At 32.8% G+C, this 22809-nt stretch overlaps 1 protein-coding gene across 1 annotated transcript in view; it reads right to left on the reverse strand.

Annotated features, from left to right (window-relative positions):
* LOC136024888 (zinc finger protein 184-like) overlaps positions 1–22809 on the reverse strand; it is a 95914-nt gene that overhangs the window by 7769 nt on the left and 65336 nt on the right. The window lies entirely within an intron of this gene.

Here is a 22809-nt window from a genome sequence, read left to right on the forward strand (position 1 = left end):
ACTTGTCGTTTAGAAGTAAGTCCTAGTCTTGTCGCAATGATGCATTTCAGAGATTTTAGAGACCTTGATAAAGATTTACTACGATTTCAAAATTTACTATACCTATAAATTTTGAACTAATCGAACTGATCTTGTCATTTCAAAGCAAGCAGCTGTCCTAATCACATGTTCTAGAGACTATTAAAGATTTCGGTTTGACGATATATTTAAAAAATTTGAAAGTCGACCGTTTCGTCTTTCTAATCAAAAAGAATTTTTCTGACCCCTGTCGACACAAACAGAAGATTGAATTGTCGAGCCAAAGAAGACAAGAGGACATGACAAGATTGAACGTATTATAAAAATTACCTTGCATAATTTCTACCATAAAGACTTAAAGTACCACACAGATTTAACATGATTGAAGAAACCAGAAGAATTATTGGTAGGATATTAAAGCTATGCTGGACAGCCAGTCGAAATACCTAGCCTGACAAAAACATAAATCATAAAAATAAGTACTATAAATTCTAAAGAAATCATGCTGAATTCTAGAAATTGTATATAAGACGTAATCATACAAATCATTCCAATCTGGAGGATATAGAGGGCAAATTAAACCAAAATAGACGTTCTATATCTATCTTAAAACAATTTCAAATCCTGTAATTGGTCATTTAAGATCTAATTTTTGTTCATCCTTTTTTTTATCAGTTTCTGTTTATTTAATGTCAAAACGAGTTAACACTTTTTTGCTGAATATAAAGAACAAAAGAAGTCTTTTTCCACTCACTTTTTTTAAACTAACGCCATGATCAAACTTTCTTAGAAGGCTTATGGGAAGAATTTCCTCAGCTTCTTGAATTTCCTCAACTGACAAAAACTCCTCGTCACAAATATTGCATATAAATAGATTCTCAGCATTCGTGTGTCCGTCCAACTCGATATATCTGCCTTGATTTTTCGATTTCTTATGCAATTTGTCATTTTTGACACAAGCACGAGTGTATCATAAATTCTTAATGGTATCATAAGTCATACTACACAGCTTACATCTAGATGGATTGCAACTGGGATGCACACGCTGCAGACGGGCTACAATATTTTTCAGTAATTAAAACTTTTACTGCAGAACTCGCAGCTGAAAGGGTTGGGATTTGCATGTAAAACCACATGCTGATCACGATAAGCAGATACAGAGAACGTTTCGCTGCATGTTTTACAGCTGCACTTCTTCTCTCTGTAACAAAAACGTATGTCGCATATCGTTCATTTATAAAGTTTATTACAAGAGTGAGCATATACATGATCATTCTTCCGTTGTTTGTCCTTAAATGTTTTGCTACAAAACTCACAGCTATATGGTCTTTCATCACTGTCACATTTCATATGGTTTCTAAAACCCACTATTTGAGCAAAGCTATCGTTGCATATCTTACACTCATACGGTTTTTCTCCCGTATGGATCCTCATATGTTCAGTCAAATGGTACTTTGTGTAGCACTTTCTTCGACAGATTCCACAATCAAGTGCTTTCCCCTCAGTGTGTCTTTTCATATGTTGTGAGTAAACCTGCTTGGTTCCAAATTTTGTGTTGCATATTTCTTACTCAAACAATTTTTCTGGTCTCTGTCCACTCTCTTCTGTAGCATGCTTTTTCAAATACTGATTCAAAAGAGTCATGCTATTGAAATTCTATCCGCATTTGTCATAAGTGAAATTTCTATTACCTGGATGTCTTTGCACATGCCTTTTAAGGGCTCTGCCTCTAAAAAAAAAACTTAAACCACATGTATTACATAAGTATTTTCTACCCGTAGCATGTTTTCGCAAGTGTCCTAAGAATGATCTACGTTTGACGTAAATCTTTTTGCAAATAGTCTTTTTGCTTCAGTCTTTTCGCGCTTTTTGAATGATACAGTAAAAAACAAAGAAATCATACAAAGAAGGCAAAGAAAAAGAACAAGAGCACATGTTACGTCTAATGCACAATTACATGTTTCGTCCCCGTGGGTGACTAAATGACCACAAAGATGATGTTCTTTCTTGAATTTGGCTTGGCAAAAGGGACACTAAAACATATCATTTTTATTGTTCAATTTTGAAATTTCCGTCTGAGGTCGAAGTTTTAGATTGGGAGAAAAAGATTTATTGTGAATAATACAAAAATGAGTTCCCTATGTTCTGGGTTGCATATAAGTGCCGTAAAAAACTTGTACGACATTTGTAAGTTGACCCCGATGTAGCACATTTATTTAAATTATCATAGATCAGACCTCTATGATATGTACACACTGGATCACTTGGAGATTTATCATTTACTGCAGTTACACGCAATAACTGCCTGTGGCAACGGATATGATTCGTGAAAGATCTACGAATAGTGTATTTTTTTTTATTAATAGTGCACTCATAAGAACTATCTCCTGTTCCATTTTGAGTTTTGAAACAACAATCAAGATTACACTTTTTCTTGAATTCTGAACGGTAGAACTGACATTGCTGAATTTCTATTTTATCATGACCTTTCATATGATTTGAAAGTGAAATGCAGAGGGAAAAGGACTCACTGCAGATTTTACAATGTGGGTGTTTTCTGGAAACTCTATACTTGTTTTTTTTTTTTTTTTTTTTTGTTTTTTTTTTACCTAAGTGACACATCATTCCACCACAATGAACCAAAGGATTCCAAAGTAACTTCCTCAGACTGTGATGGTCCTTTACCACTAGAGCGATTTACCGCCTTGGTATGAAAGTAAAACAGTTCAAAATTGGGATGAAACCTTTTAATTGACAGTGAACAGATACAAAAGAAAATTATATCTGTATCTGTTCACAGAATTTTATATCTGTTCGCTGTCAATCAAAAGGTTTCATCCCTGTTTTGAACTGTTTTACTTTCGTCATAAAAAGGCAGTGTAGTCTTCGAAGTTATCTACGCCTTGGTATGACAAATATAGCTCTTTGGAAGCATCTTTCCTGGCATTTCTTCATAAGCATTTTCACTGTATTTATCCATTTAAAAAAAAAAAAATGAATATTATGAGAAATAATAAGTGGGTTCACTGAAAACAGTCATGCACCTAAAGTGGGTATCAACCAACATTCTGCCGCAAAACTAAGAGTTTGACGATTAATCTAAGACACACATGACAAAATGGAAGCAATAAAACATTATTTCTTTTTTCTGCCCTATAAAAAAGCAAAGTTTTTTTTTTCCTTTTCGTTCAATTCATTTCTAATCTTAAGGCAAGATTTTTCATGCTCTGTTTTCACAAAAACTATGTATTGTTTACCCTTAATAAGTCGTCACATAAGATCTTACAATAAGTTACGAACCTCAAGCTTCGTGAAGAAGAATGATTTACCTTCATGCACCACCAAGTTTGGTCAAAAACTATTTTACAATTCATTTTCGTTTTACTTTAGATCATAATAAGAGTAACGAGAGCAAAATGTGCGCATAAAGTCTTTTGAAATAGTTCCACAGCCCACACAAGATGCCCTGTAAGTTTTCACTTAAAACCAGCCAATACAATAAAATTGATTAGCAAGCCTCAGGATTAGCTGACCGTCTCAAAGACAAAGGATCATTAGCGAATTCCCCCAATACCAGAGGGATTCTCTCAAGGTTTCCACTTAGTACACCTGGCTTTCCAGACCTACTAGAGACCGGCCCTTCTCAAAATTTGGGCGAAAAAATTTCTTTTGTTTAGTTCACTATCCCTCTCAGCATTACCAGGACGTCTCAACATGATGCATTCAGCTGCCCCTGATCTTTTGCAAATACGTCCTTGTGACCACCTGAATACACATACCATCTTTTGATTTACTTTGACATCCCACACAACATGCTATAAAAGTTGTCACTTTAGGCCATTTAATGTAAAGAAATTAATTTTCGAGCCTCAGCGTCAGCTGACCGTCTCAAAGACAAAGGAACATTAGCGAATTCCCCCAATACCAGAGGGATTCTCTCAAGGTTTCCACTTAGTACACCTGGCTTTCCAGACCTACTAGAGACCGGCCCTTCTCAAAATTTGGGCGAAAAAATTTCTTTTGTTTAGTTCACTATCCCTCTCAGCATTACCAGGACGTCTCAACATGATGCATTCAGCTGCCCCTGATCTTTTGCAAATACGTTCTTGTGACCACCTGAATACACATACCATCTTTTGATTTACTTTGACATCCCACACAACATGCTATAAAAGTTGTCACTTTAGGCCATTTAATGTATTGAAATTAGATTTTCGAGCCTCAGCGTCACCTGACCGTCTCAAAGACAAAGGGCCCATTATCGAATCCCCCAGCCCCAAAAGGAGCTCTCGATGCTGCTAAATTGCTCAAATAGTATTTTCTTAAAATTTGATAAGGCTCTTGAATATGTCAATGGCTAAAAAGGCCAATCGTAGGCAAGTTCAAAATAAAGAAAAAATAATATCTTATTAATTGTTAAGCAAAGGGCTGTCTTTTGATGAAAAATTTGATGAAATGATGGATGAACTTCTGGGTTTCATTTGTTTTGGGGGGCTTATTTCTGACTGAAAAACCTTTTCCTAGCTCAGTTATCTTCTATGTGTCGTCTCCCCTAGTCGCATAATATTTGTAGGCATAAATATATAATGAGTCGGAAGTAATAGATTTCAGATTGGCTGTGGAGGATTTAGACTCCTATTTATTGAAGAAGATCAGCATGTGTGGAAAACCATGTTAAGACTAAGGTGGTCCCAGAATTGAATAACGTCTCTATTCACCTAGAGGTCCTAGGATAACAAAAAACCTCAATTCACCTGGAGGTCCCAAGGACATATGGCTACCCGGATCCATGCCAGCCTAAGGGCTTTGTGTAGACTTGAGAGGAAGTGTTAGTCTCCACTATGCACTGATTTTGTGACCTTTGCTTTTCCTGAGGCAAAAATAGCTTCAATGATTTAGAAATAAAAAATTGTAAACTGGAATGTCATGACGCTAAAAACAACTAACGTACTAACATTTTCACCGACGAATTAAGAAGATACAAACAGAGCTTATTATGATATTCAGAAACTCGTATCCCAGGGGTAGGAAAATTGAAACTAAAAGACGTAGAATTTATCTGCTCACGCAAGAAGGATGGGCTGCATAGACAAGGATTAGGGCTCATGATGAATAAGGAAGCTGCATAGTCTTTTTTAGGTCGGGAAGGTATTGGTAATAGAATACTACTCGCTTATTTTATAACTAAAAAGTGAAGGAATAAATTTTACTTACAGCTTTAAGATGAGATAGACAGGGTTCCACATAGAAATGAGGTATTTACATTGAGGTATTGTAATTCTTATGTTGGTGGCGATATGAATAGACGGTATCCTAGCCTAAGTAAATTTGACGTAGAAAAAGAAAACAGTAATGGTTTCAGACTACTGCAGTTTGGTAGGTATAGGAATCAAGTTATAACCAATACAGTATTTGGTCATAAAATAATTCATAAGTCAAAATAGTGCTCATATGATGGTAAGACAGCTAACCTTATTGATCATGCTATTTTGAATGGAGGACTGGCAGGATCGATACAAGATAGTAGGATATGCAAGCGTAATGTTACTGATATTCAATTAAATATATAGCTGTATCTAGTAGTGCCCCACTCTAGCAATTGCTAGGGTTAAGTTAAAGCTGAAATTAACGAAGGCTAGCTATCTTCTGGGAAGTCAGGACGTTGACAGACTCCAGGATAGAAGTTTGAGAGAAAATTTCCAAGATCCGTTGGATACTAAACTGGAAAGTTAAAACTTGACAATGCAGAAGATGGATGGAATAATTTCATTAAAATAGTTTGAGAAGGAACTGATGGTGTCTTCAGGAAGAAAGTTAGAAATGCACTCAGGAATATCAGTGAAAATGCTTTATGTTTAATACGGAGGAGGAGGAGGAGCCTGTACAAGATTCTTGAGTTACAGATGACATGAAAAAAAGAAGAGAGTAGAAGAAAGTAGAGAGGAATTAAAATGTGAATTTAGGAGATGTGAAGTGGAGGCCATGGATCAAATTGCCAAAGGTCAGGAAGATATCGCCAGAAATCATAATCGTAAAATACTGTTCTGTTATATTTATAAATTGAGAGAGAATAGTCAATCCGGGCTTGACTCCGATAGACAGGAACGTTATCACAATTAGTGAGAAGAAAAGAGATAAAAAGAGATAGATAGAACATCTTAAGAATGTGGTAAACCGTGATAGAGGTACTGAAAAATATATAGAAAAGGATGAAGATGTTTTGACACTTTAGATGTAAAGAAAGATTTATTTTTTGAGGAAGATTTAGTGACAGTACTAAAAGGATTAAGAAATAATTAAGCCCCAATTACTGATAATGTTGTAAATGAGTTGTTACAAATATAGTGGTTTGAGGTTAGAGATAAGTTTCTGAAGATTACGGATATAATTTTTGAACAAGAGCTAAGAGCTCATATGGCACTTGTGACGAGGCAAGAAGAGCTATGAACCAAGCGATCATATGGTATGAGCACTAGCAAAATTCTATGAATCAATAGATTGATTTAAAAGGAAAATAAGAGGCTTAATGCCGGTCAGGATTAACAATAAGAGCTCTGAGTCACGAGGTCCTTCTAAATATCAAAATTCATTAAGATCCGATCACTCACTCGTATGTTATAAATACCTAATTTTTTCTAATTTTTCCTCTCCCTTTAGCCCCTCAGATGGTCGAATCTGGGAAAACGACTTTATCAAGTCAATTTGTGCAGCTCCCTGACACGCCTACCCATTTTCATCGTCCTAGCACGTCCAGAAGCACCAAACTCGCCAAATCACTGAACACCTCCCCCCAACTCAACCAAAGAGAGCGAATCCAGTACGGTTCCGTCAATCACGTATCAAGAAAATTTGCTTATTCTATCCACCAAGCTTCATCCCGATTCCTCCACTCCAAGTGTTTTCCAAGATTTCCGCCTCCAACTCCCCCCAATGTCAAAAGATCTGGTCAGTATTTGAAATAAGAACTCTGAGACATGAATTCCTTCTAAATATCAAATTCATTAAGAATCGTTCACCTATTCGTAAAATAAAAATACCACATTTTTCACGTTTTCCAAGAATTCTGGTTTCCCCCCTCCCACTCCCCCCAAAGTAACAGGATCTGGTCGTAATTTAAAATTAGATCTTTAAAGCGCAAGACCCTTCTAAATATCAAATTTCATTAAGATCTGGTCGCCCTTTCGTAAGTTACAAATACTTCAATTTTCAAAATTACCCCCCCCCAACTCCACCAAAGAAAGCAGATCTGGTCCGATTATGTCAGGCACGTGTCTTAGTCAGGTTTTTATTCTTCCCATCCAGTTTCATCCTGATATCACCGCTTTAAGTATTTTCTAAGATTTCCGGTTCTCCTCAACTGCCCCACCCCAATTAAGCTGATCCGGCTGACATTCAAAATAAGAGATCTGAGTCACTTCTAGATATGAAGTTTCATAAAGATCCGATCACTCCTTCGCAAGTTAAAAATACGTCATTTTTCTAATTTTTAAGAATTAGCCCCCCCCCTAACTACCTCAAAGAGAGCGGATCCGTTCTGGTTATATCAATCATGTATATAGGACTTGTGCTTATTTTTACCACCAAGTTTCATCCCGATCCCTCCACTCTAAGTGTTTTCCAAGTTTTAGGTTTCCTCTCCCAACTCCCCCCCCCATGTCACCAGATCCGGTCGGGATTTAAAATAAGAGCTCTGAGACACGATATCCTTCTAAATATCAAATTTCATTGAGATCCGATAACCCGTTCGTAAGTTAACAATACTTCATTTTTTCTAATTCTTCAGAATTACCCCCCCCCCAAACTACCCCAAAGAGAGAGGATCCGTTACGGTTATGTCAATCATGTATCTAGGACCTGTGCTTATTTTTCCCACCAAGTTTCATCCCGATCCCTCTACTCTAAGTGTTTTCCAAGTTTTAGGTTCCCCCCTCCCAACTCTCCCCCCCCAATGTCACCAGATCTGTTCATTATTTAAAATAAGAGATCTGAGACAAGATATCCTTCAAATATCAAATTTCTTTGAGATCCGATCACCCGTTCGCAAGTTAAAAAACCCCATTTTTTCTAATTTTTCAGAATTAACCCCCCCCCCCAGCTACCCCAAAGAGAACGGATCCATTCCGGTTATGTCAATCATGTATCTAAGACTTGTGCTTACTTTTTCCCACCAAGTTTCATCCCGATCCCTCCACTAAGTGTTTTCCAAGATTTTAGGTTTCCCCCTTCCAACTCCCCCCCCATGTAACCAGATCCGGTCGGGATTTAAAATAAGAGCTTTGAGACACGATATTCTTTTCCCACCAAGTTTCATCCCGATCCCTCCACTCTAAGTTTTTTCCAAGATTTTAGGTTTCCTCTTCCAACTTCCCCCCCCCCCCCGATGTAACCAGATCCGTTCGGGATTTAAAATAAGAGTTCTGAGACACGATATCCTTCTAACTATCAAATTTCATTAAGATTCGATCACCCGTTCGTAAGTTAAAAATACATCATATCTTCTAATTTTTCAGAATTAACCCCCCCAGCTACCCCAAAGAGAGCGGATCCGTTTCAGTTATGTCAATCATGTATCTAGGACTTTTGTTTATTTTTCCCACCAAGTTTCATTCCGATCCCTCCACTCTAAGTATTTTCCAAGTTTTAGGTTTCCCCTCCCAACTCCCCCCCCCAATGTCACCAGATCCAGTCGGGATTTAAAATAAGAGCTCTGAGACACGATATACTTCTAAATATCAAATTTCATTGAGATCCGATCACCTGTTCGTAAGTTAAAAATACCTCATTTTTTCTAATTTTTCAGAATTAACCCCCCCCCCAACTACCCCAAAGAGAGCGGATCCATTCCGGTTATGTCAATCATATATCTAAGACTTGTGCTTACTTTCCACCAAGTTTCATCCCGATCCCTCCAAAGTGTCTTCCAAGTTTTAGGTTTCCCCCTCCCAGCTCCCCCCCAATGTCACCAGATCCGTTCGGGATTTAAAATGAGAGCTCTGAGACACGATATCCTTCTAAATATCAAATTTCATTGAGATCCGATCACCAGTTCGTAAGTTAAAAATACTTCTATTTTTTTATCTTTCTGAATTAAGGGGCCCCCACTCCCCCCCCTAGATGGTCAAATCGGGAAAAAGACTATTTATGATTTAATCTGGTCCGGTCCCTGATACGCCTGCCAAATTTCATCGTCCTAGCTTACCTGGAAGTGCCTAAAGTAGCGAAACCGGGACCGACAGACCGACAGAATTTGCGATTGCTATATGTCACTTGGTTAATACCAAGTGCCATAAAAAGGGGAGGTACCTAGCAATTTCAATGATTTTAAGAAAACTAATTAAACCCCTCCAAAAGAAAGGTGATACTAGTGACTGTGGTAATTATACAGGCATTAGCCTGGTTTCTGTGGAAAACAAATTACTTAGAATGATGAGTCTTTTTAGAATTTGAGATGATATAGATACAGTTTTAAATGAATAACAGTGTGCTTTTAAAAAGTATTTAGGATGGTTTGACCAGATTTTCACTCTTAGAATAATAATTGAGAAGTGCCTGAGTCATCAAATGCCTTTAATCCTCAGACAGATAGATCCTGAGCTAGCACTTGATTCAGCGAAAAAAAGAGCTTTAAGGGAAGGTTCTTTCCTTATTTGGTATACCAGGTACATTACCGTGAACAGTGTTACGTACGAGAAACCAATTTAGGTAAAAAATATTGTTAAGTTTGGGACGAGGGTCAGTGGCGTGACTCTGTAAGTTTGGCCGGAGTCGACCCAGCTCTAAATGGGTACCTGGAGAAATCGGGGGAAGGTAAACAGAGAGGGGGACTTTGATTAAACTAGTGATTTAGGAATCCTAGATAAGACTTTTGTGAGCAAAATGAACAAACTTCTAGAGGTTTTGCGAGTTCAGGATGCTAGAGTAAGTTTGAAAATTAATAAATGAATTTTCTTGATTACACATCTATAACAAAAATCCAAATAAAACGACGGAGTATAATAAACAAAAGGAAAAACAAAACAAACATGTCACAAAGATCTACAACAATTACAAATTAATACCACTTCTAAAATAGTACGGCCCACCACGGATGAAAAGAAGACTGGTTAATCAGTTACTGAAACTGTTCATCCCCGGAATGACCCGCTTACACCACACCAACTCGGTTAACGATATATCTATTCTCGAACCACCGAAGGGCCTGAAAGTAGTATAGAAAACACCTGTTCTGGACCACTTATCAAATCAATTATATTAACCGCCTTTTATCGAATTTATACTATTTTAAACAAAAATTTCCAGCATTTTTACAATTTTCCATCCCTACATTCAGAATGAAAACTGGTCCTATAACATCAATATTTGTCTCATTTTATTCTTTTTTGTAATGTAAACACGGATTCCAGACCCCACCTAGGTCACCCCATCAATTTACCCCATTTTCAATTGAATTCACACCATTTAAATGAAGATCTCCAACATTTTTACAGTTTCCCATCCTGGGTTTTAAGATCAAAACAGGTCTTGTGACATAAGAGCTTAGGTATATTCCATTTTTCCTAATCCATAAAATGTAATAATTTAATATGTAGTAGATAGTTCGATATCAACATATAAATAATCTATTTTATCTTTTGTAACACACTCATTGTTCAATAATTGATTTGTCCATATTCATTTGTAACACATTTCATTCCTGTAATTGTGTGTTCCATTTCAATGTCTCAATCTTCTGTTTTAATAGTTTGATTATATTTATTTACCATTTTCATTTCGCTAAAAAGTTCTTCTTTTATTAGTTGTTAATCTTATTAAACAAATTACCTCGAAAATAGTTTATGTTCTAATTAGCTTTGGGTTTCTTCCCAAGAAAATCTGTTATTCGGAGTTCTGGGAAGAAATCCAAACACGCTTCATTTGAAACGTCACCACAAGCTTGTCAAATCGAACACAAATAGAATGTAGAAAGTTTCCTTGCAGGCCGAGGATAGCCGAGTTGGTTAAGCGATCGACTGATCCTCGGTTGCGATCCAAAAATTCGAGTATCACTGTTACGTGGTGTAGCACTTAATGATGTCAAAACGATGGGACCAGGAGCCAAGATCGAGGAATAAGAAGCAACCATCTTCCCTCCTAACTGAAACCCAGCGGGGTTTGCCTCAAAACCTGATGTGAGATCACCAACACCCCCCAAAAAAATGGATAACAGCCTGGGGGAGGGGTTTTGCGAAAAACAATTTAAATTTTATTTAATTTTTAGTTGATGTAAATTCTATTAATTTATCTATTGAAAGAACGTAAGGAATTTATTGAAATAAAAAAAAATGGATAACAGCTTGGGGGAGGGTTTTGCCAATTTTTTTTTACCATACCTAATAGTTCATCTGTTTTTTAATTTTTTATTCTATTATAGATTAATTATTTAGACTATTTCATTTATCTAAGTTTTGGAATTTGATCAGTAAAACTAATTAATGAAATAATAACCAGCTTCTGTAATAGAGCTCAAACATGTCAAACATGGTTGCGTCCGAAGCCAGTACGCATTCTGCTATTTAAAGGAACCTTTAGGTAATGACAGGTTATTTAGTTAGATGGCACATGAGTAACATGTCTCGTGTATAGCCTTAGGAAATATAGTTCAGAAAGTAAAAAGGGTTTAATTTATGTGTTAAAATCTACAGACTCCACGCAATATTTACAACCATTTAATTTCACTTGTTTCATATATTTTTCACGAGGAAAAAACTTTAAGGTTTTGCGTAATTCATTTCCTCGTTTATTTATTTCTTCATTAACCAACTCACCCGATTTATACACAGCAAGCAAATGTAAATAGAACACAAGCAGTTTTATACTCCACCTTTCTTTCTGCTTTTCTTAGATATTTTTCAAGTATTTCAATAAGAACTGTCCCAAGACAAAAAGAAGCAAGGGGTAACATAGCAAAAACAGATAAACCTGATACACTAAACATAAATTTGGATAGCAACGAACCATTACAAACATTTCCATAATTTTTTAATCTTCTACAACAAACAAATAATCTCTTTTCTAATTCTTATTCCATTCATATTTGAAAATAAACTTTAAACAAAATTCTGTGTAACAATTCCCTTAAAATCTTCTTTTTATATAATCAACACATAAGTGACCACAATTGGCATTGTTAAAATTTTTGACTTGAGTAGAATGATTGGCAATTCGCTTATATGAAGTCTTTAAGTAGCTGACTGTTTCATTTCCAGGTTGAATTCCAAAAGAATAATAAAATTCTACAAATAAATACTTTGAATCTTTGAAATAACAAGTGCAATACGTCACAGGCGATCATAAACAGTAATAATTGACTACACCACTTTCTTTTTTCTTTGTATTTCTTAGTACACAATCTCGAGAAAAAACCTCGAAAACAAGGTATTTGACTTAATTAATTCAACATATCAGTATTTGTTAACGGTATCATGTGATTTTGATTCTTTCTGACGTTCGATACGATATAATCATATAGACATAGTCAAGAAGCGTCGTCTTTATTCTTTATTTTTCTTTGCTCGATTTATTTTCTTTTAAGCAATAATTTAACAGATTATTTACCAACAATAGTATTTTCTATTCGAGTTAGGCAATCTTCTTTTTTATTAAAACATCTGTGTATTTTTACTTTTCTAAGAGGGGATAAATGAAACGTGTATTCTATAAAGTCAGCTTTTTTTTATTGATTCTAAATTTATCAAGAAGAGATAAGAAGGATAATCTTGGCCAATTTTGAAGTAGTTGTTTGTAGGATAGATCAATATTGCATTTTTTTTTTCATTTTTATATTTTTCAATCTTATTCACCTGTCTTTTATGAAGTAATAGTTTAACAGGTTCTCGTTCATTCACGTCTGTATGGTATACTCCCACTTTACATTTTGTTTTGCATTGAAACACGTTATAATTTTGTGTTTTTGAAATTATGATAAATAAATTGTATACTCTACCACTTATTAAAGAATTATTTTCATAGATAAAATTCCAAGATAAAGATTTCCGTTATACTCTTTTCAAAAAACTGCTTAGGCTAGATTTTTACTGCAAGCTTCCTTTCATTCTCTCTTGAAACGCTTCACCAGGATCTTTTTCAAGTACTTTTATTATAACATTTTCGAAATTGTCTAAATGTTCAGATGACTTGCATAAAGCCCTTCGAGTAGACCAATAAAGTTGAAAAATTAACTGTATCTGCACTATTTTTGGGGTTTATAACATTTCTAATTCTTCAATTTTCTGCATCAATATCTTTTTTTGTTACTTTCATGGTAATTTTTACTAATAGTCCTTTGTCATCAACTCTAGTCAGTCTATTGTCAGGTAATTAATAAATTTTACTTAATCTATCAATTTTTATTTTTCTATTAACTTTGTTTCTTTTCTTGCTTTTTTATTTTGTTTTTCTAAGAACATTCTATGTTTGTTTGCTCTTAAACTATAACGAGTTTCTGATAAACTCTTAAACTCTGAATAATACATCTTTATTATTCTGTAACTAGCTGTTGGGGTGGCGCTTCGCGCCACCCCAACACCTAGTTGGTGGGGGCGCTTCGCGCCCCTCCAAGCCCCCCGCGCGCGTAAGTCGTTACGCGCCATAATAGTTACGCGCCATTGTAGTTGTGTCCCTATGTCCCACCTGTGAATATAGATATATATATATATATATATGTATATATATATATATATATATATATATATATATATATATATATATATATATATATATATGGTTTTAACTACGTAAAACTTGCGAATATACAACATTCTTTGCTGTCCCATTGTCTTTGCATATAAATAGATTGTCAGGTTTACCGACTCTTGAACATGCAACATATAATGGTCCATGGGAAAACAATCTGTATTCAGATCTATACCTCATGATTCTAATGATTGCCCTTGAGCTTTGTTGATGGTGATTGCTAATCGACCATTCCCTGTCCCGGTGTCCCGGTCGTCATTTATATCCCCCTGTTTCCCCCGGTGTCCCCGTTGTAGTTGTGTCCCTGTGTCCCGGTCGTCATTTATATTCCCTGTGTCCCGGTCGTCATTTGTATCCCGGTGTCCCGGTCTGTATATACATTCGTTTTTTAGTTTTGTTTTTCTCCTTTATTTTTTTCCTTTTTTTCTTTTTTAGTTTATTTAGATTTTTAGATTTTTTAGTTTTTTTATTAGTTTTTAGTTTTTTTTTCTTTTTAGTTTTTTTGTAGTTTTTACCTTCTTTTTAGTTTTGTTAGTTTTTTTTTTTACTTATGTCCTGGTCGTCATTTATACTCCCTGTGTCCCGGTGCTTTGTTGATTGCTAATCGAACATTCCTTTTGTCCTGGTCGCTTTCTCTTTGAGTGTCGTCATTTATTTTTTTCTTTTTTAGTTCTTTTAGTTTTTACCTTTTTTAGTTTTTTTTAGTTTTTTAGATGAAATTTTTTTTTAGTTTTTTCCTTTTTTCTTTTTAGTTTTTTATTGGTTTTTACCTTTATTTTAGCTTATTTTTCAGTTTTTTCCTTTTTTTTATTTTTTTTATTTTTTATTTTTTTTAGTTTTTTACCTTTTTTTAGTTTTTTTATTTTTTTTAGTTTTTTAGCTTTTTACTTTTTTTATTAGTTTTTAGTTTTTTTTTGTAGTTTTTGCCTTTTTTTAGTTTTTTCAGTTTTTTTTAGTTTTTTATTGGTTTTTACCTTTATTTTAGCTTATTTTTCAGTTTTTCCTTTTTTTTAGTTTTTTTTAGTTTTTAGTTTTTTTAGTTTTTTACCTTTTTTATTTTTTTATTAGTTTTTAGTTTTTTTTTGTAGTTTTTGCCTTTTTTTAGTTTTTTTAGTTTTTTATTAGTTTTTAGTTTTTTTGTAGTTTTTGCCTTTTTTTAGTTTTTTTTTTCTTTTTAGTTTTTTTGTAGTTTTTACCTTCTTTTTAGTTTTGTTAGTTTTCTTTTTACTTATGTCCTGGTCGTCATTTATACTCCCTGTGTCCCGGTGCTTTGTTGATTGCTAATCGAACATTCCTTTTGTCCTGGTCGCTTTCTCTTTGAGTGTCGTCATTTATTTTTTTCTTTTTTAGTTCTTTTAGTTTTTACCTTTTTTAGTTTTTTTTAGTTTTTTAGATGAAAATTTTTTTTAGTTTTTTCCTTTTTTTCTTTTTAGTTTTTTATTGGTTTTTACCTTTATTTTAGCTTATTTTTCAGTTTTTTCCTTTTTTTTAGTTTTTTTATTTTTTATTTTTTTTAGTTTTTTACCTTTTTTTAGTTTTTTTAGTTTTTTTAGTTTTTTAGCTTTTTTACTTTTTTTATTAGTTTTTAGTTTTTTTTGTAGTTTTTGCCTTTTTTTAGTTTTTTCAGTTTTTTTTTAGTTTTTTATTGGTTTTTACCTTTATTTTAGCTTATTTTTCAGTTTTTTCCTTTTTTTTAGTTTTTTTTAGTTTTTAGTTTTTTTTAGTTTTTTACCTTTTTTTAGTTTTTTTAGTTTTTTAGCTTTTTTTTTATTAGTTTTTAGTTTTTTTGTAGTTTTTGCCTTTTTTTTAGTTTTTTTAGTTTTTTAGCTTTTTTATTAGTTTTTAGTTTTTTTGTAGTTTTTGCCTTTTTTTGGTTTTTTTAGTTTTTTAGCTTTTTTATTTTTTTTATTAGTTTTTAGTTTTTTTTTGTAGTTTTTGCCTTTTTTTAGTTTTTTCAGTTTTGACGTCACCTGATCCAGTTTTTTCAGGTGACGTCACCTGATCCACAGATCCACACACAGACAACTTATTTTTATATATATAGACTAGCTGTTGGGGTGGCGCTTCGCGCCACCCCAACACCTAGTTGGTGGGGGCGCTTCGCGCCCCCCCCCCCCAAGCCCCCCCGCGCGCGTAAGTCGTTACGCGCCATATTAGTTACGCGCCATTGTAGTTGTGTCCCTATGTCCCACCTGTGAATATAGATAGATAGATATATATATATATATATATATATATATATATATATATATATATATATATATATATATATATATATACTAGCTGTTGGGGTGGCGCTTCGCGCCACCCCAACACCTAGTTGGTGGGGGCGCTTCGCGCCCCCCCCAAGCCCCCCCGCGCGCGTAAGTCGTTACGCGCCATAATAGTTACGCGCCATTGTAGTTGTGTCCCTATGTCCCACCTGTGAATATAGATAGATATATATATATATATATATATATATATATATATATATATATATATATATATATATATATATATATATATATACATATATATATATATATATATATATATATATATATATATATATATATATATATATATATATATATATATATATATATATATATATATATATGTTTTAACTACGTAAAACTTGCGAATATACAACATTCTTTGCTGTCCCATTGTCTTTGCATATAAATAGATTGTCAGGTTTACCGACTCTTGAACATGCAACATATAATGGTCCATGGGAAAACAATCTGTATTCAGATCTATACCTCATGATTCTAATGATTGCCCTTGAGCTTTGTTGATCGTAATTGCTAATCGACCATTCCCTGTCCCGGTGTCCCGGTCGTCATTTATATCCCCCTGTTTCCCCCGGTGTCCCCGTTGTAGTTGTGTCCCTGTGTCCCGGTCGTCATTTATATTCCCTGTGTCCCGGTCGTCATTTGTATCCCGGTGTCCCGGTCTGTATATACATTCGTTTTTTAGTTTTGTTTTTCTCCTTTATTTTTTCCTTTTTTTTTCTTTTTTAGCTTATTTAGATTTTTAGATTTTTTAGTTTTTTTATTAGTTTTTAGTTTTTTTTTTCTTTTTAGTTTTTTTTTGTCCCGGTCGTCATTTATATCCCCCTGTTTCCCCCGGTGTCCCCGTTGTAGTTGTGTCCCTGTGTCCCGGTCGTCATTTATATTCCCTGTGTCCCGGTCGTCATTTGTATCCCGGTGTACCGGTCTGTATATACATTCGTTTTTTAGTTTTGTTTTTCTCCTTTATTTTTTTCCTTTTTTTTTCTTTTTTAGTTTATTTAGATTTTTAGATTTTTTAGTTTTTTTATTAGTTTTTAGTTTTTTTTTTCTTTTTAGTTTTTTTGTAGTTTTTACCTTCTTTTTAGTTTTGTTAGTTTTGTTTTTTACTTATGTCCTGGTCGTCATTTATACTCCCTGTGTCCCGGTGCTTTGTTGATTGCTAATCGAACATTCCTTTTGTCCTGGTCGCTTTCTCTTTGAGTGTCGTCATTTAGTTTTTTCTTTTTTAGTTCTTTTAGTTTTTATCTTTTTTAGTTTTTTTTAGTTTTTTAGATGAAAATTTTTTTTAGTTTTTTCCTTTTTTTCTTTTTAGTTTTTTATTGGTTTTTACCTTTATTTTAGCTTATTTTTCAGTTTTTTCCTTTTTTTTTAGTTTTTTTTTATTTTTTATTTTTTTTTAGTTTTTTACCTTTTTTTAGTTTTTTTAGTTTTTTTAGTTTTTCAGCTTTTTTACTTTTTTTATTAGTTTTTAGTTTTTTTTGTAGTTTTTGCCTTTTTTTAGTTTTTTCAGTTTTTTTTTAGTTTTTTATTGGTTTTTACCTTTATTTTAGCTTATTTTTCAGTTTTTTCCTTTTTTTTAGTTTTTAGTTTTTTTTAGTTTTTTACCTTTTTTTAGTTTTTTTAGTTTTTTTAGTTTTTTAGCTTTTTTATTTTTTTTATTAGTTTTTAGTTTTTTTTTGTAGTTTTTGCCTTTTTTTTAGTTTTTTTAGTTTTTTAGCTTTTTTATTAGTTTTTAGTTTTTTTGTAGTTTTTGCCTTTTTTTAGTTTTTTTAGTTTTTTAGCTTTTTTATTTTTTTTATTAGTTTTTAGTTTTTTTTGTAGTTTTTGCCTTTTTTTAGTTTTTTCAGTTTTGACGTCACCTGATCCAGTTTTTTCAGGTGACGTCACCTGATCCACGATCCACAGATCCACAGACAACTTATTTTTATATATATAGATAGTTTTTTTTTTTACTTATGTCCTGGTCGTCATTTATACTCCCTGTGTCCCGGTGCTTTGTTGATTGCTAATCGAACATTCCTTTTGTCCTGGTCGCTTTCTCTTTGAGTGTCGTCATTTATTTTTTTCTTTTTTAGTTCTTTTAGTTTTTACCTTTTTTAGTTTTTTTCAGTTTTTTAGATGAAAATTTTTTTTAGTTTTTTCCTTTTTTTCTTTTTAGTTTTTTATTAGTTTTTACCTTTATTTTAGCTTATTTTTCAGTTTTTTCTTTTTTTTATTTTTTTTTTATTTTTTATTTTTTTTAGTTTTTTACCTTTTTTTTTGTTTTTTTAGTTTTTTAGTTTTTAAGCTTTTTTACTTTTTTTATTAGTTTTTAGTTTTTTTTGTAGTTTTTGCCTTTTTTTAGTTTTTTCAGTTTTTTTTTTAGTTTTTTATTGGTTTTTACCTTTATTTTAGCTTATTTTTCAGTTTTTTTCCTTTTTTTTAGTTTTTTTTTTGTTTTTAGTTTTTTTTAGTTTTTTACCTTTTTTTAGTTTTTTTAGTTTTTTTAGTTTTTTAGCTTTTTTATTTTTTTTATTAGTTTTTAGTTTTTTTTTGTAGTTGTTGCCTTTTTTTAGTTTTTTAGCTTTTTTATTAGTTTTTAGTTTTTTTTGTAGTTTTTGCCTTTTTATAGTTTTTTTAGTTTTTTAGCTTTTTTATTTTTTTTTATTAGTTTTTAGTTTTTTTTTGTAGTTTTTGCCTTTTTTTAGTTTTTTCAGTTTTGACGTCACCTGATCCAGTTTTTTCAGGTGACGTCACCTGATCCATCCACAGATCCACACACAGACAACTTATTTTTATATATATAGATATAATCTGGCGTAACGGACAGACAACTTATTTTTATATATATAGATTTTATATATATATATTTTATATTTTATATATATTTTCTCTTTTTTTTCTTTTCATATAAATAGATTGTCAGGTTTACCGACTCTTGAACATGCAACATATAATGGTCCATGGGAAAACAATCTGTATTCAGATCTATACCTCATGATTCTAATGATTGCCCTTGAGCTTTGTTGATGGTAATTGCTAATCGACCATTCCCTGTCCCGGTGTCCCGGTCGTCATTTATATCCCCCTGTTTCCCCCGGTGTCCCCGTTGTAGTTGTGTCCCTGTGTCCCGGTCGTCATTTATATTCCCTGTGTCCCGGTCGTCATTTGTATCCCGGTGTCCCGGTCTGTATATACATTCGTTTTTTAGTTTTGTTTTTCTCCTTTATTTTTTTCCTTTTTTTCTTTTTTAGCTTATTTAGATTTTTAGATTTTTTAGTTTTTTTATTAGTTTTTAGTTTTTTTTCTTTTTAGTTTTTTTTGTCCCGGTCGTCATTTATATCCCCCTGTTTCCCCCGGTGTCCCCGTTGTAGTTGTGTCCCTGTGTCCCGGTCGTCATTTATATTCCCTGTGTCCCGGTCGTCATTTGTATCCCGGTGTACCGGTCTGTATATACATTCGTTTTTTAGTTTTGTTTTTCTCCTTTATTTTTTTCCTTTTTTTTTCTTTTTTAGTTTATTTAGATTTTTAGATTTTTTAGTTTTTTTTATTAGTTTTTAGTTTTTTTTTCTTTTTAGTTTTTTTGTAGTTTTTACCTTCTTTTTAGTTTTGTTAGTTTTGTTTTTTACTTATGTCCTGGTCGTCATTTATACTCCCTGTGTCCCGGTGCTTTGTTGATTGCTAATCGAACATTCCTTTTGTCCTGGTCGCTTTCTCTTTGAGTGTCGTCATTTATTTTTTTCTTTTTTAGTTCTTTTAGTTTTTACCTTTTTTAGTTTTTTTTTAGTTTTTTAGATGAAAATTTTTTTTAGTTTTTTCCTTTTTTCCTTTTTAGTTTTTTATTGGTTTTTACCTTTATTTTAGCTTATTTTTCAGTTTTTTCCTTTTTTTATTTTTTTTTTATTTTTTATTTTTTTTAGCTATTTACCTTTTTTTAGTTTTTTTAGTTTTTTTATTTTTTTTTAGTTTTTTAGCTTTTTTACTTTTTTTATTAGTTTTTAGTTTTTTTGTAGTTTTTGCCTTTTTTTAGTTTTTTCAGTTTTTTTTTTAGTTTTCTATTGGTTTTTACCTTTATTTTAGCTTATTTTTCAGTTTTTTCCTTTTTTTTAGTTTTTTTTAGTTTTTAGTTTTTTTAGTTTTTTACCTTTTTTTAGTTTTTTTAGTTTTTTTAGTTTTTTAGCTTTTATATTTTTTTTATTAGTTTTTAGTTTTTTTTGTAGTTTTTGCCTTTTTTTTAGTTTTTTTAGTTTTTTAGCTTTTTTATTAGTTTTTAGTTTTTTTTGTAGTTTTTGCCTTTTTTGCCTTTTTTTAGTTTTTTAGCTTTTTTATTTTTTTTTATTAGTTTTTAGTTTTTTTTGTAGTTTTTGCCTTTTTTTAGTTTTTTCAGTTTTGACGTCACCTGATCCAGTTTTTTCAGGTGACGTCACCTGATCCACGATCCACAGATCCACAGACAACTTATTTTTATATATATAGATAGTTTTTTTTTTTACTTATGTCCTGGTCGTCATTTATACTCCCTGTGTCCCGGTGCTTTGTTGATTGCTAATCGAACATTCCTTTTGTCCTGGTCGCTTTCTCTTTGAGTGTCGTCATTTATTTTTTTCTTTTTTAGTTCTTTTAGTTTTTACCTTTTTTAGTTTTTTTTAGTTTTTTAGATGAAAATTTTTTTAGTTTTTTCCTTTTTTTCTTTTTAGTTTTTATTGGTTTTTACCTTTATTTTAGCTTATTTTTCAGTTTTTTCCTTTTTTTTAGTTTTTTTTAATTTTTTATTTTTTTTAGTTTTTTACCTTTTTTTAGTTTTTTTAGTTTTTTAGTTTTTTAGCTTTTTTACTTTTTTTATTAGTTTTTAGTTTTTTTTGTAGTTTTTGCCTTTTTTTAGTTTTTTCAGTTTTTTTTTTAGTTTTTTATTGGCTTTTACCTTTATTTTAGCTTATTTTTCAGGTTTTTTCCTTTTTTTTAGTTTTTTTTAGTTTAGTTTTTTTTAGTTTTTTACCTTTTTTTAGTTTTTTTATTTTTTTTAGTTTTTTAGCTTTTTTATTTTTTTTATTAGTTTTTAGTTTTTTTTTGTAGTTGTTGCCCTTTTTTAGTTTTTTAGCTTTTTTATTAGTTTTTAGTTTTTTTTGTAGTTTTTGCCTTTTTTTAGTTTTTTTAGTTTTTTAGCTTTTTTATTTTTTTTATTAGTTTTTAGTTTTTTTTGTAGTTTTTGCCTTTTTTTAGTTTTTTCAGTTTTGACGTCACCTGATCCAGTTTTTTCAGGTGACGTCACCTGATCCATCCACAGATCCACACACAGACAACTTATTTTTATATATACAGATATAATCTGGCGTAACGGACAGACAACTTATTTTTATATATATAGATATATATATATATATATTCGCGCCACCCCAACACCTAGTTGGTGGGGCGCTTCGCGCCCCCCCAAGCCCCCCCGCGCGTAAGTCGTTACGCGCCATATTAGTTACGCCCCATTGTAGTTGTGTCCCTGTGTCCCACCTGTGAATAGAGATAGATATAAATATATGTTTTTAACTACGTAAAACATGCGAATATACAAAATTCTTCGCTGTCCCATTGTCTGTGCATATAAATAGATTGTCAGGTTTACTGACTCTTGAACATGCAACATATAATTGTCCATGGGAAAAACAATCCGTATTCAGATCTATACCTCATTATTCTAATGATGTGACCCTGTGTCCCGGTCGTCATTTATATTCCCTGTGTCCCGGTCGTCATTTGTGTCCCGGTGTCCCAGTTTGTAATTTCTCTTTGAGTGTCCCGGTCGTCATTTATATTCCTGTGTCTCGGTGTCCCGGTCGTCATTTGTGTCCCGGTGTCCCGGCCTGTAATTTCTATTCGAACAATCCCTGTGTCTCGGTCGTCATTTATATATCCCGCCTGTGCCCCCGGCGTCCCCGTTGTAGTTGTGTCCCTGTGTCCCGGTCGTCATTTATATTCCCTGTGTCCCGGTCGTGATTTGTGTCCGGGTGTCCCAGTCTGTAATTTCTCTTTGAGGTTCCCGGTCGTCACTTATATTCCCTCTGTCTCGGTCGTCATTTGTGTCCCGGTCTGTAATTTCTCTTTGAGTGTTTTTTCTTTTTAGTTTTTTTTTAGTTTTTTACCTTTTTTCAGTTTTCTTTTTCTTCTTTATTTTTCAGCGTCACTATGGAGTACTTATCGACGAACCTTTGTTTTTTTAACTTAAATCTGGTAGGCATTGATGACCTTATCCAAGTCAAAATCCCAAACCCAATCATCATCGCTATCATTTTCAGTTTTGATATGTTTTGACTCTCGCTGTCCAGGTGGATTTTCATCTAACTGCGCGGTTTTGCGTTCTTTAGCCGCAACCCTGTTTTCTTGCTGTTCTTGTGATTCCCCGGCACGCTTTCTTTTCTTACTTTCTCTATCAGCTGCAAGCCTGTTTTCTTGCTGTTCTTGTGATTCCTCGGAACGCTTTCTTTTCTTACTTTCTCTATCAGCAGCAAGTTTTTTGGCATAAACTCTTTGAGCAGCTTCCTCGGCTGTTGCCATTGTAGGTTCTTCAGTCATTTTACAATTAAACATTTTTCCGTGAACAAATGTCTTAAATACCGTTAATGACGTCACCGTCATAGCAAAAATGACGACAATTAACTTCATGACGTCAGTCGACACAGAAACATGACGTCACCTGACAGACAGACACACAGACAGACAACTTATTTTTATATATACAGATAGATAAGATATAATCTGGCGTAACAGACATAGTGTAACAGACATAAAAGACAGACAACTTATTTTTATATAT

The sequence above is a fragment of the Artemia franciscana genome, chromosome 3 (assembly GCF_032884065.1).
Source record: "Artemia franciscana chromosome 3, ASM3288406v1, whole genome shotgun sequence".
In the NCBI taxonomy this organism is placed as follows: domain Eukaryota; kingdom Metazoa; phylum Arthropoda; class Branchiopoda; order Anostraca; family Artemiidae; genus Artemia; species Artemia franciscana.